At 33.1% G+C, this 19,214-nt stretch overlaps 1 pseudogene; it reads right to left on the minus strand.

Moving 5' to 3' along the window:
• Positions 1 to 1,748: 1,748 nt before the first annotated feature.
• On the minus strand, positions 1,749 to 2,290 carry LOC127557189 (zinc finger CCHC domain-containing protein 10-like; annotated as a pseudogene).
• Between the last annotated feature and the right edge of the window lie 16,924 nt (positions 2,291 to 19,214).

Here is a 19,214-nt window from a genome sequence, read left to right on the forward strand (position 1 = left end):
ACAAAGCAGAGAAGCTTTACTGTTCTGTAAATTCTGAAAATTTTGGTAAATTGAAAATGATAATATTTAAAGGTGCTCAAAAGCTGTCCAACCCTTTTGCTTAGGGAGAAGAGTAATTTAGGGAGGATAATAAAAAAAAAAGTTTCTTCTTCCAAGAACCTCTTGTTTTGAATGGTAGATTATACCTGAAATTTTATGATTAGAAATTATTACAAGTATGTAAAACTATTTTCTTTATCTTCCTCAATAACTAAGACAATAGCGATATCAACAATAGGGGTTTTAAATATGGGTTTTTAAAATTACAAATTATGTTACAGATTGTATCTTATTTGAATCTCACAACTTTGAAAAGAAGTGATATAGATATTACTTGGACTTTCCCTCATAAATGTTGAACACCTCCCCAAAAAAGAGAATACATCAATAATCAACTTAAAAGACATTGCAAGATAAATGATTGTTGACTGATTAAACTTGTCACAAGAAATTGTTATCTACCACGAAGTATAATTCTATAATATTTTATTTTTGATCTGCATCTTTCATGCTGGATTTCAATGTGTACATTCTGTTTATATAAACTTATTGGATTTATCCAAAATACACTCTTCATTATAATGTCAGTATCATGGGAATGATGCAACATATTATTGCAAAAATAGTAAAGGGAAAGAAAGTTCCTTTTGTGAATTTTGAAATTAAAAAGTGACATTTTTTGTCTTAACTTAAAAAAACCCCTCTATTTCATTCCCCAACTCCCCTTATCTGTAATTCTTCTGGAATGGTAACTTTGTTATTTTAAATTTCTTGTTTCAAATTTCTTACACAACACAAACATGTACATTTAACCAGTGAATAAATTCAGATTATGTAATATGTATCTATAGATCTATCTATCTATATGTTTGTGTATATATTAAAGTGCCCAAATAAAAGATTTGATTCAATCTTTCATGAAGCCAATTGCTTCTATTATCATATTTTTTTATCAAAAGATACCAATATTTAAATTAAATAATTTCAGTTCTTTTTCTTCCTTTACTTTAGTAAAGATGATTGTTTTCTTATCAGACATTCTATCTCCAAAATAGCATGGCTATGAGTATTTAGGGAACCAGAATAAAATAGCAAGAAACCCCAGGAAGTTGAAAATTATTGCCCATAAATAAATGTACCTACTAGATTAATATAGATCTTATTACATTTCATTTCTGATATTAGGTTTTAAAAAAACATATCAGAAACAAATTTGTAAGGATAAAAATAGAAATATAACTCATTGTTAATAATGGGCTGATACCTCCATAATAGTAATACTGTAGTCAAACTGATTAATAAAGTCATGTTTAGCTAAAATAATTAGAAATTCATTATTCTCAGTTATTTTACAGGATTACTCTGAAAACAAGTGAAACCAGTGCTGGCATACACAATATCAACAAATAAACAGGATATGGCATTTGTTTCACAAACAAAAAAAGTTTATATGTTTCATTACATAAAATCCTGATATACTGGGTTTCAACTTTGATTAATTTAAAAAAATCTTTTTAAGATTAAAAAAAGAAACAAAATTCTCCTTAAAATAAAAATAGTTTTACAGACATACTTTGTTATTAAAAACTTTTATGCCCTTACAATGTGGAGATATTTAGAAGGCTTTTGAATTGTAGAAATTTTGATCAGTTATTACATTTGACTCCAATATATTCCAACTCCTCTTTTGAGAAATACAGTAGCATATTTTAATTTATTAGTCCTAAATGATCAGAAATGCTTAGAGAAATTCTATTTCTTTTTTTCTTTGGTGGCTCATCATCAGAGTTGCTATCTGTGCTAGAGCTGATACTAGAGGAAGAGCTGGAATCTGACTTAGAATCAGAGGAAGAGAAAGAACTATATGAGGAGGGTGATGATAATGAAGTACAAGAGTTTTCCTTAGTATCACTATCATCAGAGGAAGAAATTGATGTTGGTGGAAATGTTAATACTTTTAGACTTTTTTTCTTGGTCTTTTTTTTTTTTTCTGTATTCATTTCTCCAATGCTTTGTGTAATAATAATCTGTTTTCTTTTTCTTTTTCTTTTTCTTTTTTTTTTTAAGATTTCTTAAGTTCTGTTCTTGAAGGTCCATGCAAATATTTTCTTTTTCCTGTGCATTCATCTGTCCTATGTCCCAATTCAAAACATTTTTGACATTTCACATATTGCTTATTTGCGTCCTTTTTATCTGGTTTGACATTCTCAGCCTGCCTCCGGGCTATGAGTCAATGCATGGGAGTTGCCATCATATCTGGGTTTTCTTATGAAAGTTAAGGCTAAACTAGATTGAGGATATTTGAAAGAACTCAAATCCATTAGTGAGTTAGGGAGATGACTACCTCAAGACATCTATCCTTTGGCAGACTAGGCAGATAATTACAATTTGTTTCAACATCCATGAAGGTGTCTAAAGGATACATTGGGAAATTATCAGAGCTTGGTCAGTTTCATCATCTATGTGTGTGTGTGTGTATATATATATATATATATATATATATATATATATATATATATATATGTTAGATCAGATAATCCTTTCCAGTTCTGACACACACAGTGATTCTGATTTTATCAAAAGATTTTTACTAAGACATCAGTGCAACATGAGCACACAAGAAGTCTGAAGGCTATTATGCTAGAAATGTATGAATGAAGACCTAAAGAATTTAAAGAGGAAATTTTACCTACATCAAATATTCCTGAGGACAAGTCTTGCTTTAATGGAAATAGGAACTCCTAATGATGCAATAATCCATCCACTGATGCAGATTAAAAAACATTCTTTTCCAGATTATATTACTAATAAGATAGAAAGCTAAGCTTTTCCTCTAGTACCCACCAAATTTCCAAATAAACAAATATAAACAATTCATGTAATGAATTATAAGACAAAAAAAATAATTACAGGTATTTCTACAAAATTAGAAAACAAGAAACATTAGTAGTTTACAATTTGATTAATTAACTGTAGAGAATCACAAATTAGAAATTATACACTTAGCATTGTTATATCATCATCTTCTATAGTCATTGAGAAGAGCAAACAAAATTTCATATCTTGATTTATCTAGAATTCCATAAATAATATGTATCACATGTAAGACTCAAACCCAGTCCTCCTGACTAGAAATGCAGTTTTTTATCTTCATGCCCTACCTATTTAGCTAGATAGAAGATTACTATCATTATCACTTACTTTGAAAGCTTAAATTAGGGCTTTTTAGTTTTTCTTGGGTCATATATTTCTTTGGCATGCTGTTCTCAGAACAATATTTTAAACACATAAGATAGTAAATAGAACACTGGGGCAGGAGTTGGGAAGATCCTTCTTATGTCAGATACTTCTTAGGTCTGTATTTCTGAAAAGGTATCTCTCAATTTTCTCAAGTGTAAAATAAGAATAAATAACAATTGTCAAATTGTAAGGTGGTTTTGTGGGTTAAATGATGTAATATTTGTAATAACCACTTAGGATAGTGCCAGAAACAGAGTAAGCATTTAATAAAGGCTTGTTCTTTATCTTTGATATATTTCTAAATTGTGCCTCAATAACATCATAGGGTCATAGGGTAATCATAGGGTGAAGTTTATAGAGTATTCATAGAGAACTGTCACCTCTGGTGTGAGGGTCTTGCCAAGGCCTTTTCAGTAGTGCTTATCCACCTTTGGGGTCCATCTGTTACCTGATTCTCACTAGCAGCTTCAAGAAGCTATAGCTTGCAAAGTGTACATGATCTTTTTTTTCTTTTTACTCTTTTTTTTAAATTTTTATTTAATAATTACTTTATATTGACAGAATCCATGCCAGGGTAATTTTTCTACAACATTATCCCTTGCACTCGTTTCTGTTCCGATTTTTCCCCTCCCTCCCTCCACCCCCTCCCCTAGGTGGCAAGCAGTACTATATATGTTAGCTATGTTGTAGTATATCCTAGATACAATATATGTTTGCAGAACCGAACAGTTCTCTTGTTGCACAGGGAGAATTGGATTCAGAAGGTATAAATAACCCGGGAAGAAAAACAAAAATGCAGATAGTTCACATTCGTTTCCCAGTGTTCTTTCTTTGGGTGTAGCTGCTTCTGTCCGTCATTTATCAATTGAAACTCAGTTAGGTCTCTTTGTCAAAGAAATCCACTTCCATCAGAATATGTCCTCATACAATATCGTTGTCGAAGTGTATAATGATCTCCTGGTTCTGCTCATTTCACTCAGCATCAGTTCATGTAAGTCTCTCCAAGCCTCTCTGTATTCATCCTGCTGGTCATTTCTTACAGAACAATAATACTCCATAATATTCATATACCAAAGTGTACATGATCTTGTAAAACTATCTTAGCAGGCAGTCTAAACCAGACTGGGAATAACTGAAAGGCCCCAAATACATTAGGGAGTTGGGGAGAGTCTATCCCAAGTATGTAAAGACCTCTCGACAGAAAAGACAGAGAAGAACAATTAGTTACAACAGCCATGAAGGAAGCAAGGAAACACTGGGAATTGTTCAGAGCTTAATCAGAAGTTGAAAAAGCCCAGGTCATCTACTGCAAACCAAACCATCACCAGACTTTTCTCTTGCCCAGGACTTTGGTGACTCTGAAAGAGAGACTGAGTCTTACAACTCTCTACAAATCTGCCTCACTTATACCCAATTGACTTATAAGTCAAGATATTACCAATCATCTACTACTATTTAATTATTTTATAATCTTGCAATTTTACCTGCCTCAAATTCCTGTAGTAATAAGTCATTAATGAAGCAGCAGATGTGGCTACATTGAGAACTATAGTCACATTCCTGCACATAGGCAGTCTAGGACAATTAGGTCATCTTCTCTCAGAATGGAAGCAGCAAGAGCCCCTGGACAGTTTTATAAAGGACTAACTTTTTATTTCCGGGTGTGTTGAAGGATCTAGAAAGGCTATTTTAAAATTGTCTACTTTCCTTGCCTTTATCTGCCTACCAGTATAGGAGAATATCTCATCCTATGGTTGAAATGTACACAAAATTTCAAAGAATTTTGTGAAGATGATTCTACTTACCATCATCAATACATGGAATGTATCATAGATAACATGAAATCTAGCAGAATTGGGAGTGTAATAGCTCTTTTAGTGAGAGAATTCAGCATGTACTACATTTAAATTGTACCCCTGAGGGAAATGAAGGCCAACATACTAAAATTATGGCTGAATACACATTTTCCCCTAATGGTTTAAGCTGCCATATGCCATTAGGTTAAGCAATCAGATGTAATGTAGCTAGTGAGTTATTCTCCCAAAAGGAGTGAATGACAAAACTGATGATAATGTAATCACTGCTTGTCAGAACATGATTTATAACTATCAGCAAAAATTTTGATGATGATGAGATCAAAGAAAGAAATTTATGACATTTTGGAGACCCTCAACCTCAATGTACTGAAAGATAAAAAGATTGTAATTTCAGGTGACTTTAATATGAGAGCAGTCATAGATATTATTAGATTTGGCAAGAAATTCTTGGGAGGAACAGAATCAGAAACAGCAACAGTTATGTACTACTGAAGACTTTTGCATTTATGATGTTCTTATCCCCAACTTGTCTTTTGCTTATCTAATTGGGGAAAAAGTCATAGGTGCACTGTCGTAGCAAATACTGGCATTTAATAGACTGTCATTTCAAGGAGAAGAGACAAGCAATGTGTAAGAGTGACAAAGGCAATAGAGTGCTGGACCAAACATAAACTCATCCTCTCTAAGCTAAATATTTGTATTCAGCAAAAGAAAAATCCCTAGGGTAAGATGGCTCTTAGAAGTCTGAAGAGCAATTGATTTCATCACTTCTTGAGTGAAAACTTCACTGCTGACCTGAAGAAAAAACTGACTCAATCCACAGATAACAACAGCAAAGCAGAAAAGGATTGAGCAGCATTCAGAGACTTGGTGTGCAGTCCCACATTTGCTATCTGGGCCAGACAATTCTACAAAGAATTAATGCAGAAGTCAGAAGAAACAGTACAACAACATTCTGAAAGTTTTTCTGAAGCACTTTGGAATCAATTGTGAGACAGGGGAGATACTGTCACAGGACCAATCCAGCATGGTGGGTTCACATTCAAGAAGGTGCTGTGTTCTATGAGCAAAGCAGAATTTTAGTAGTTCAAAAGAAATATGAGATGTACAAATTGAGAAACATCTCCATTCCAAATGTTCAAATGCATATTTTGTGCCAGACCTATGGAAGAGTCTTCTGAGCTCATAATGATCTGATCTGGAACAGCTGGACACATTATACCTTTACCACAACATAATGGTGTCATTTGGTCCTCTTCAATTATGAAAGACAAACCTCTTAAACTCTGGATTATGTATTCAACACTTAATTGAAAGTACTTTCTCCGAGTTTGAGAAAGATTTATTCCAGATCTTGTTCAGCATTTGACATTCTTTTAAATCACCTTCCTATTAGACATCCTGTCTTGAGTTCTCACCTGGTTCTTTCTCTGTCAGACTGCTCTTTCTCAGGCTTCTGGATAACATCTGTGTCTTTTATTTTGCACACTGAATATATGCCGGTGCTTCTTGCCCTAGGTTCTTTCTTTATGGATGATTTTATCCATACTCCTTTTTTTCAACTCTCATTTTTATGCATAATAAAATGTACCCATTCAACCTCAATTTCTCTTCTGGGTTCCTTAGTGGCCAAAACATGTTATTTACCATGTCTGAATGGAAGTTTTCTCAGTTATAGAATGAGGGGATATGATTCGATTACCTGAAAGTTTTTTTCCAGCTCTAAATAGACAGTCTATACTCTAAATATACATCAGTTGGATGTCAGTTTTGATTCACTTCAGTTGCCTCTAGTTTTATATAAATACATATGTGATGGAACAAAGATGATACAATGAGTCTAAACACTTCTTTAATAAGTATATGCTTGTTAGCATCACTGCACATTTCTTTACCACCATCTAGAACTATGGAAAATGTATAAACATATATATATATATATATATATATATTTGCTTCATTATCACCATAACAAATAATTACTTGCCTGCAAATGATGAACTTCTGACTAGAGTAATCCTTGTACAATCAGCACTGTCTCTTCTCTGCAACATATTCATTTTTTCCCCTGGGCTTGATAGAATCTTTTAGGGCTTGTTCCACTGACATAGTCTTTAAGAAATCATGATCTCCTCTGTGTCACTAAAATACATAAGAATAAAATTTTTCTAAAGATTTCATTACAAAATGTGGTCTTCACATGCTTAAAAGTTCCTCATATTAGAGGCAGATTAAACTTGTTTTTCTTAATATGGGAATTTGTGAGGGAACTAATAGCAATATATGGATATTGCAGATAACCACCTTTCAGCTCATCATACAGTTCCCCAAATGCAATAATGTGTCTACTATTAAGACTGGATAAGTATTTGCCAGGATTGTTGTTGAAGGCATTAATTCCATTTGATTATTTAGTAGCAGTTAAACTGAATGGCCTCTAAAACTTCTCAATGTGAATTCCTGTAATTTTATAATACTATGTTTTAATGATCTCAATTCATAATGAAAAATCATTGATAAAAGAGTTTAAAATGCAGTTATTTCATATCAGCTACAATTTTTTTGCTTTTATAGTTCACTTATTTCTCTATTTGAAGTATTATAATGAATCATCAAAAGAATAGCTTTGAGACATCCATAATAGTGATGGGATTAGTAGAACTTAAGAGTGACATTCTCAAAAAAATCAATAAAAATTGATAGCTAAAAATAGACATCTCAGTTGGCTCCTCAATCAATGACATTATCATTATTACTATACCACTGCATCTGAAAATATGATACTTAGTAATATTATGAAGTCTGAATTCTTAGGAGCTTACAAGGCTCTGACTGTGGCCCAAGTTATAAGTTCTCCCTCGGTAGTGACATAGTCTAAATGACAGAGCCCAATATTTATGCTTCATTGCCATGTTATATACCTTTGAACCAAGAGTGAAGCTTCAGAAACTCTTCTGGGTCAACTCAATAATTATACTTCATAAAAGCAGTACAGCTGAATTTTAGACTTGGTGACAACAATAACACTAAAATATATACTGTTGATGACACTTTTAACCTGTCCATCTTTAAGTGATAGACTATAAGTAACCAGGAATTTTCTTTGACAGTTCACTCTATCTATCTATCTATCTATCTATCTATCTATTTGCTACAGGATACCATAGCTCCATTAAGATACTATAAGCATTAATCTTCTATAGAGGGAGTATGCACAGAGTGTTCTGGGAATGCTAATCACTAAAATCATTGGGTCAACATTACTATAATGTATTTGCTTTGCTCATAAGGGTCATCTTTATAAAAAGGTATTTTCAAAGTGAGAGAGGTAGTATGATGGATTGGATAGTAAGCTGTATGCAGAGTGACTTAAATCAAAATCTTATCTGTAATATATTCAAGCTATATGATTATGAAAAAGGTCCTAGATTTCTTGCAGTTCCTTACTGATAGATAACACTTCATCTTCAGTCTCTATAGTTTTTTTTTTTTTTACAAACTATTTTGTTTTCATGAAATGTCCTCTGTTTTTACTTCTGTATCTTAGAATTTCTTACTTCTTTTAAAGCTTAATTCAAATACAGCATGATATGTATTTTGATGCCTCTACTCCTCCCAGGAATCTTCCCTTTCCAAGTTACTCTGTGTGTGTGTGTGTGTGTGTGTGTGTGTGTGTATTATATATACATATGCACAATATATATATATGCATGCATGTATGTGGAAACAAATATATATTCATTCATATATACACACATATGTATGTATGTATGTATATATATCTCCAATATTAAAGACCATTGTTATGAAACTTTTTCCTTATTGATGGAGACCAAAGTGCCACTGAGCAATTCAGAATTGGTAAGAATGGAATAGTTCCGGTCTCTTTAATCTCTATGATTTCCTTTGGATCCTCCTTAGAGCTCAAGAGTCACCTACGTTCTGTAGTTGCTTTAGGTACTTCTGGTTTTCTCCTTCAAGAGAAAAGAAGAAAAATGTCCACCACACTTCAGGGTTTTGAAGAAAAAGACTCTCAGAACGAGCTAGTACTCTCTATCATATCTTTCTCCATCTTATTACATTAGAAGTTTTGGGGAACTTCCCCTTGGATTTAGGATTCTCTCTCCTGAATGAGCTAAGTTACCTTATTACCAATAGGAAAGCTCCCTCACTCTAGATGGTCTGGTATCCTCTCATATGTATAACTCATCTGATTTGTATTTTTCTTCTTTGAGTTGGATAAATTTTTTTTTTTTTATAATTGCTATGTGTGTTTATTGTTGAATTAGTATTTAAGAGGAAAGGCATCATGACTTGCATATATGACCTGGGGTCCTGCTTTCACAATAAAAACAACAACAACAACAACAACAACAACAACAACAACAACAAAAAAAAACCAAAGAAATTAGCTTGAATCAGAAAGTCATATTCTCTAGACTAGGAATAATTAAGAGAACACATAGATATAATTATAGCTTAATACTCTCTTTTTCTTAAGAGTGGCCTATGGATCCAACTTCCTGCTTTCCATTTATACAGGAATATAAGCCTTTCTTGAAGAAGAGTGAGAAGAAGCTGTGGATATCTATTCTGTCATACGACAGCCCCATACTATTAGTAGCAGGCAAACCTCACTACCTATGCACACACCTGTATGTAAGCATACATATACATTGAATACACATACATACAAACATACACATATATACATATAGTTATAGTTATTATAGTTACAACTATATATGTACATTCATATGTCCCCATATTTAAGGGACAAGGACTGTTTCATTTTTGTCTATATATTTGCAGTGCCAAGAATAGTAGCTGGTATGTAAAATATACTTAATATATTCTTGTTTACTGACACAACTGGAAACTCTCGTAAGGGGTGACCATCGTTTATCATGTTATATATCTGTTTTCCAAATTGTCTTATTCATTTTATCTTATTGGATTTGCACATCTTTTTTTGTGAAATAAAAATTATTCTCATTCCTGTTTTACAGATAGATGAGGAACCAGGCCTCAGACACTAATGAGCTATGAGTCTAAGCAAATAGCTTCATCCCTCAGTTTCCCAGAGCCTGGTTTTATATATATATAAAATCTTCTTTTCAAATCTTCTGCTCTAACTATAATACAGCTCCTGAATTTCTATACCAGGATCTTTCTATACTGATTAAATTATACCTTCATGCCCAATATTGTCATTTCTCTTCCAATCTGTCTTTCTTCCTCTTTTTTTCTATTTCCCTCCATTTCTTATTCTTTCTGTTTCTTTCTCTTCTTTCTTAAGCCCCTGCCCTTCTGTGTCTTTTGTTCTTTCTTTGTCTCTCTCTGCTATAAATGGTCCACTGACAGGCTCTATTTGTTAAAATCAGCATTCAGAATCCAGTTTTAAAATGATATATTAATACCACATATTATAAATCTATGAGTTTTTCAGGCTACAAGAATAAAGCTTTAAATTTTTAGAAAACCTTATATTGTCTGTTATCATCTCAAAAGCTCCTAGGATGCCTAAGGCACCATCTAGGTCTTCTTATCTCTAAAAAATTTCCCTCCAGGTAGATTTCCAAGGAAAGGTTTCCAGGAAATTGCCAAACTCTTAAAAATCTGTCTGCTGAACATCTTTTTATCTTTACTTCTAGTACTTTTATCTTACCTTTCTAAGTTTCCCTTGAATGTTCTTATGAAAGTGCCTAAGGATCATCACATATGCAGATATTCTAGAGTATGCATAGGAATGGTAATCTCAGGAAAAAAAGGACATATTATTAGGAATGTTGATTTGTAAAGGAAAAAAATGCTGTACAATTAATGTTGCATTCTTTGTGGTTCAATTTTTTTGTTCCAGCATTTGGTAAAAGGCATTCTTGGGCAACTACTAACTATTAATCAAAAATAATTTATTAAGTACCTATATTTGTCAGGTATATTAGCTACTGGAAATACAAAGACAAAAATAAAGCAATTCTTATCCTCAAGGACTCTACATTCTTACAGGAGATAGAAGGTGTGTATTTACAGGGCAAGTCAAAAGTTCTAAAGTGTTACACACTTAATTGTACTAATTTTGGGGATACTCTCCATAAGAATATACAAAATAAATCCAGAGTGATGTAGAAGGGCATTAGCACCTAGGGAGAAATTTAAAAAAACTCAAATATCACTTGAGCTGATCTTTAAAGAACATTAGGGATTTCATGAGGCAGAGATCAGGTTAGGAAATTCAATGAATGGGAAACAGAAATCATGGACGTAGAAGATGAATTGTCTATTGCCAGGTGTAGAAAGAAAGCCAGTTTGTCAAGCTCATAGAGCATAGGATGTGTGTTTTGTGCAAATTTTCAATTTCATGCAAAATTGGAAGAGATAAGAAACAGACTTAAATAGGCCTGCTTTGGGGGTTGTGTGTGTGTGTGTGTGTGTGTGTGTGTGTTTGTATGTGCATGTAGTGATATATCAAATATCTGGAAGAAGCAGCTAGAACCCTTTATATTGTTATTTTAATAAGCTTTGAAAACTGTTATTCATCTTTCTCCTGAAACTACTATCTTAAGTGCTAAGGCATAGTAGATGAAACTGTGGACTTTTCAAATGAACTGTGTTCGATTATAGCTCTATCACTTACTGGAAATGTGACTTAGACAACTTACTTAACATTTCCCAGACTGTTTCCTTCCCTGGAAAATAGGGATTCAGAACAAAAATTGAGAGCATTTTGTAAAACACTCTCTTATGTACATGCTACTTTTTTCAAGGGCCAGAAATGAAAACAGAATAAAGACATTGTCACTGGCTTCAAGGAGATTACAGTTGGATAGTGGAATGAAATATTTATATACTCGTATCATAATACCAGGAGAATTCCTTTCTGCCAGTCAGTATTGGCTTCTAGCAACCTTTTATGTCCTAGAATGTGTTAGAAAATGAGGGTAAAGGAGAAGGTTATTAATGGCATGTTTTTTTGTTTGTTTGTTTGTTTGTTTGTTTGTTTTTTTACCTAAGGGATCATAGAAAGCTTTATATAGTCTAATCTCACTACCCAAATGCAGGAACCTAGATATCCCCTACATTCTAGTATATATGTAGCAAAAACCATTATTAGAATATGATGAGTACATAAAAGAGACCTATCACTTAAGACTTTGCTTCTATGGAGGGCATTGCTGTAAGCTTTATGTAAAGGCAAATTATCCTTGAAGAAAGGAAAAGGGTAAAACAAAAATAAAATATGAAACTATATTTTCCCCCAGAGAGAAGATAAAATATACATATATGCATAGATACAGAAATGGTCAATGAAAGGTACAATTTTCTTGGAATAAATAGTGAGTGATGCAGATGAAACAAAATGAGACTCATCAGCATGTCAAATAAAAATTTAGTAGAATTTGTTTAATATTTCCTTGTTTTGTTATTTTTACCACTTTGATGGATGTAAGTTAACATGTCAGAATTGCTTTCATTTGCATGTTTCTATATAGTACAATTTTTTTTTCCCACATGGCTAAAGATGGCCTGAGTTTTGTTCCCTTGATAATTATTTGTTTATATCTTTAGAATGTTTATGAATTGGAATAGTTCTTTTTCCATAAGTTTGAATAATTTTCTTATATACCTTGGAAATGAGACCTTCAGAACAATTTGGTGCAAATATTTTCAGTCATTTGTTTCCATTTTAAGATTTACTGAATTTGTTTTTCCAATTAAAAATTTTAAAAAAAGTAATCTATTTTATCTTCTGTGATAGTTTATATCACTTATTTTGTCATTAATTTTTTGATCTTAAACTTGATAGATTTTTTTCTCCATATGTTCCAATTTGTTTATGATATGACATCATATCTAGAACACATGCCTCTTTGGAGCATGTGTGTATGTGTGTGTGTGTGTGTGGGGGGGGGGTTATGTTAGATGTAAGGTGTTGGTATAAATCTAATTTTCCCATGTTGCTGTTCAATTTTCTGAGAAATTTTTATCAAATAATGAATCCTGGAGCTGGAGCCAAGATTGACTGAGTAAAGGCAAGAACTCACCTTGGCTGTCCTCCAAATCCATCCAAATAAATATCTTTAAATAATGATTTAAAAATTTTTTTAAGCATCAGAACCCACAAAAAGAAAGAGTGGAACAATTTTCCATCCAAATTTCCCATCCATAGAAGCTCAGCAGGAAAAGTCTATTGCACCCAGTGTAATTCACCAAACTTGCAAAGTCTTTCATGAGCTCATGCAAAGTCAAATATCCTCTATATAAAGAGCAATTGTGGGATAATTAGCTGTGAATGAGTCTGGTATGTCTCAACAATACAGTGATACAAGGCTACTCTGAAGGATTTATGATGAAGGTACTATCCCTACCCTGAAAAGAACTGATTGTGTCTGAATACAAATTAAAGCATATTTTTTAAAAATTTCATTTTTCCTGAGGATTTTTTGGGGGTCAAGAGAGATCTTTGTTTTCTTTTGCAACATGACTTTTAGAGAAACGTTTTTCATAGCTTTACATGGGCCTTTTCATTGGGAGAGAGGAAAAGGGAAGAAAGTAGAAAATATGGAGCTCAAAATTTTAAAATCAAATATAAAAATCATTTTACATGCAACTGGGAAAAATAAAATATTAAATGACGATTCCTAAAATAAATTAAAATTTATCCTTATTCTAGTATTTAGAATAGTCTGAGAAAAAAGAATATAAAATATATTTTTGTGCATGAATGTGCCTGCTGTCAAATTTAAGCATGTCAAAATTGGACAGAAAAATGTGAGTCATATGAACAGTAGGATGATTTCAGAGAGGCCTGGAGAGACTTATATGAACCAATGCTAATTGAAATGAGCAGAACCAGGAGATCATTGTACACAACAACAGCAAGATTGTTCGATGATCAATTCTGATAGATGAAGTTTTTTTTTTTTTTTTTTTTTTTTAATAATGAGATGAGTCACGCTAGTTCCAATGTTATTGTGATAAAGAGAGCCTCTACAACCAGAGAGAGAGGCCTGTGGGAACTGAGTGTGGATCACAACATAGCATTTTCACGCTTTTTATTGTTTGCTTGCATTTTATTTTCTTTCTCATTTTTTTCCTTTTTGATTTGATTTTTCTTGTGCAGCAAGATAATTGTATAACATATTGGATTGTATTTTGGATTAACATATATTGGATTGCTTGTTATCAAAGGGAGGGAGTGGGGAGAAGGTGTGGAAATTTGAACACAAGGTTTTGCAAGGGTTAATGCTGAAAAATTACTCATACATATCTTTTGAAAATTAAAAAGCTGTAATAAAAATTTTTTTAAAAGAAATAAAAGAAAAATATGAGTCAGGAAAGGCCAAGTCAAGATGACTTGTAGTTAAAGGAAGGAACTTGCTCCAATCTCTTCCCCAAATAGCTCAAAATTTCCTTTAAATAACAAGTCTAAATAAATTTTAAACCATCAGAACACCAAAAAGACAGAGTGGAACAAATTCTAACTAAACGCAACTTACAAAGTCAGCAGGAAAAGTCTGTGACAATGCGATGAGTAAAGCAGGAATGAGTCTAGGGACTTCTTAATCCATCTTAGTACTAAATTCTCAGCCTAGAATTCTCAGCCTAGAGATACCAAAGATGACTTGGAAAGTCAGCAGAAAAGAGCTGTGGCAACAGGGTGAAAGTGCAGCACACAGTCCCAGCACAGGCTAGACCAGCACAGGCCTAACCCTGGCCCCAGCCCTGACCCCAGCTAAGCAGGACTCTGCTGCTTTAGCACACTAGCTCTCACATCTACAGAGGGACAGGGACATTCCTAACAGCTCCAGGGCAGGAAAGAGGGCTTGGGGTTAGGTCCCTGGAAGAACTTCTGAAAATAGCCTGGGATAGTGCACCCTTCACTTTGGAAACTAAGTCTTTTTTTTTTTTTTTAACAGTTAAAAGCCAAGTAATGGACTAGGAAAATGAGCAGATGGCAAAAACAGCATCTACTATAGAAAGTTACTATGGTGACAAGGAAGATAAAAACACACTCAGAAGATGATAGTAAAATCAAAGCTCTTACATCCATAGCTTATAAAAAAATAAGAATTGGTCCCACACTAAGGAAAATCTCAAAAGGGATTTTAAAAATTAAATGAGAAATAGATAAAAAGTTAGGAAAAAAATTGAGAATGATGCAAAAAGAAATAGAAAATTCTAGTAAGGGGAAGCGTGCCTTAAAAAAGCAAAATTGACTAAATGGGAAAGGAACTACAAAAGCTCATTGAGGAAAATAATTCCTTAAAATTAGAATTGAGCAAATGGAAACTAATGACTTTATGAGAAATCAAGATACAAGAAAGCAAAACAAAAAATAAATGAAAAAAATAGAAAAAAGGTGAAATATCAAATGTGAAACTGATTTGGAAAATAGATACAGGAGAGATAATTTAAAAAGTATTCATACATTTGAAAGTCATGATAAAAAAATACCCTGGACATCATCTTTCAAGAAATTATCAGAGAAAACTATACTGATATCCTAGAACCAGAGGGTAAAATAGAAACGGAAAGAATCCACCAGTAACCTCCTGAAAGAGATCCCAAAATGAGATTTCTCAGGAATATTATGGTCAAATTCCAGAACTCCCAGGTCAAGAAGAAAATCTTGCAAGCATTTAGAAAGAAATAATTCAAGTATAGAAGGCTCACAGTCAGGATAAGACAAGATTTAGCAACTTTTACATTAAAAGATTGGGGGGCTTGTAATATGATATTCTGGAGAGCAACCAAGAATCACCTACTCAGCAAAATTGAGTTTAATGTTCAAAGGAAAATCCTGCATTTCAAAGAAATGCAAGATTTTCAAGCATTTGTGATGATAAAACAAGATTTGAATGGAAAATTTAATTTTCAAATATAGGACTCTGGAGAAACATAAGGAGGTAATGAGAAAAGTGTTATCATAAGAGACTTAATTAGGTTTATTTATTTCATTACATAAGAGCATGATACATGTAACTCATTAGAACTTTCTCATTATTGTGGCAGATAGGACTATATATAGACAGAGTGTGCATATATGTGTTGAATATGAAGGGATAATTGTGGTGTTGTTCTTTAAAATATAATGGTTCGCTCTCTCTGGGAGCAGGTTTCTTGGGGAGGTTTTCTGGAGGCAGCCTCCGTTTCAATTAAAAGTAATAATCACTCCAAATGCAGCCAGCTGATAAAATGAAAATGTTTATTTTCTCCTTCCTTGGGCCTGGGTAGCTTTCTTAGAGGCCTCAGCTTTCCTTGGCTCCAAATGTCTCCAAATCCAAAGGTTTGCCCTTCAGCCTCCAGTTAGCACAAAGGTGGAAAATGGAATGAATCTCTCTTGCCTCTGAGAGAAGGCTTGTGGCTCTCAATCTCCCAGGGTGCTCCTTCCCAGTCTTGTCTCCTTGCCTGGGGCTGAGCAGCTTTCTGGAGAGCCTTTCAGACCAGCCTTGGTCTCGGTGGGGGGAAGTGCAGGAGGCCAGCCACCACGGTGGTGTGAGATGGGATGAAGGAATCTGGTTGTGCCTCCGAAAGTGGGCTTCTTCTGAACTAACTTGACTGGCTCACTGAAGCTCTATTTATGCTCCTTCTCTGAGAGTGGGACTGTGGGATCTGAGAGTGGGCTTGTGGGCTTCTTCCCAGAGTGCTCTCTGGCCCTAAAAGCTTCTTGCTTATATGAGCTCTCTAAAGATGTGAACACAAGCATTGTTTCTATCAGTTCTACTTAGTACTTTGATTCAAGTTCTGGCCCATAACATCTCCTTGTAAGATCAGATCAATCATACTGAACCATGTTAAATTAGATAATTATTGTCTCTATCAATTCTAATGACAACACTTTGTAAGGATTCCAACAGATAATATTTTTTAAAAATGATGAAATTAAGAAGTGAGAGAGTAATGTAATGGTAGAAAGATAAAGCGATAAATAGAATGGTGTAAATTATCTGCAATACAAAAAGAGGCAAAACAAAGCTTTTATACTGGAGGGAAAGTGGGGAAGCAGAGGGGGGCTGAGTTAAAAAAAACTTTTTAAAATAAAAAAAAACTCTTATCAGAATTGTCTTACAAAGAAAATAACATATGCACTCAATGTAGATATAAAATATATATTTTACCTGCAGCAAATAGGAATAAAATGGAATACAGGAAGGGGAATGGGGAATAAAAGAGAGCGCATATTGATGGAAGAAATCATCAGCAAAACACTTATGAGGAGGGATAGATGAAAGGAGAGAGAGAATAAACGGGGAGGGAATACAGTTAGTAGTAGTAATTGGAAAAAAGAATTTTTCAAGCAAGTCTCTCTGATAAGGCCCTATTTCTTATACATAGAGGAAACTGAATCAAATTTATTAAAAAAAAAAGTTCTGTGGTCCCAATTAATAAATTATCAAAGGATCTATGCCCGAAGAGCTATAAATTCACGCATTTCCTTTGACATAACAACACCACTACAAGCATGGATACCAAAAGAAATTAAAAAAAAAAAAAGAAAATTACCTATATGTACAAAAAACATTCACAGCAGCTCTTTTCTCAGGCCAAAACATTAGAAATTGAGGAGATGCCCATCAATTGAGGAATGACTCAATAAACTGTGGTATGTCTTTGTGAAGGAATATTATTATTGTTCTTTGGGAAATGATGGGCAGTATGCTCTCAGAAAAAAAAAAAAAAAACTTGGAAAGTCCTTCATGAACTCAAGCAAAGTGAAATGTACTGTAATACATTTGTATTACAAATACAATAGCAATAGCAATGTTCAGGGCTGACCAGCTATAAATAACTTTGCTTTTCTCAGCAGTACAATAACCCACAAGTACTCTGAAGTACTATCCTATCCATACCCAGAAAAGGGACTGATTGTGCTCTTTGAATATTGATTGAAGCATTGAAGCATTCTCTGACTTTTTCCTTTGTCTTTTAAACGTTATTTTTCTTGAAGGTTATTTTTTTTCCATTGTTACTTTTATGGAAATTTTTTGCAAAACTTCACATGTGATTTCTTAATTGAGGGTGAGGATAAGAGAGAGAGCCTGGAATTCAAAACTTTTAAAAACAAACATAAAAACAATTGCCTTAAATGTAAGTGGGAAATATTAGATAAACTTAAAAATTCAAAAAAGAAAGATGTGAGTTATATTTGTTATTGTAGCAAAACAAAATTGAAAGTTAACTTTGAGGGGGAAAAAGCTATTCTTTGAGCTTAGAGCAAGGACCTAAAAATTATACTTGTAATAGAATTTCTTCTTCTAAAAGGAATCATACTATAATCATTAAGGGACTGCAAAATCTTTTTTATAACTCTATAAGAACTACTATTACTTATTTTTCCCCTTTGAAAGATTATATTACAGAGAATCAGTGAACAAAGGTCACAAGCTATATATGTGATAAATAAGTGTCTATTCAATATAATGTAAGATGTTAATGACCATTTCTTACTGAAGAATTAAAACATCAACCCTAAATCTTACCTTGTTTGTGCTAATACTTATCCTCTTCAAACCATGACTATTAAATATATACTGTTGTTTGTTATGGAGCTAACCTCATCAGACTTTTGCTTTTTGGCTATAGAATCTCAGAATCAAAGAAATCTTAATGTTTCATAGCAAAGAGAAAATGACTACAAAATTCATGCATTTTGAAATTGGGAAAGGAGGGAAGGAGAACAGAGGCACGCTATACTTATCAGAAGATATATGACTACATATTGAAAAAAAAAACCTAATAGTCTTCTACCTTAAAATAAATGACAAATACATTTATTTTAAAAATTATAAAAGATTAAATACCTGAAATCCTATAAATTTTCAATTAAAATCACTAATTTTTTTGCAGAAGTATATAATCACATTAGGTTGTTTAGGACCAAAAGTGTTTATAACAGTAATGGTTGTCACACTCAAAGATTCATTATTGCATTAATGTGGGATGATTTCTTCAAATATATATTTCAACAGCTTTGTCCCCGAGTAAATGGTTTCATCACCTACTGTGGCAAAAAGAAAAAAAAAAAAAAAAAAAAAGTTCTGTGGTCCCAATTAATAAATTATCAAAGGATCTATGCCCGAAGAGCTATAAATTCATGCATTTCCTTTGACATAA

Source organism: Antechinus flavipes, chromosome 3, assembly GCF_016432865.1.
Source record: "Antechinus flavipes isolate AdamAnt ecotype Samford, QLD, Australia chromosome 3, AdamAnt_v2, whole genome shotgun sequence".
In the NCBI taxonomy this organism is placed as follows: Eukaryota; Metazoa; Chordata; class Mammalia; order Dasyuromorphia; family Dasyuridae; genus Antechinus; species Antechinus flavipes.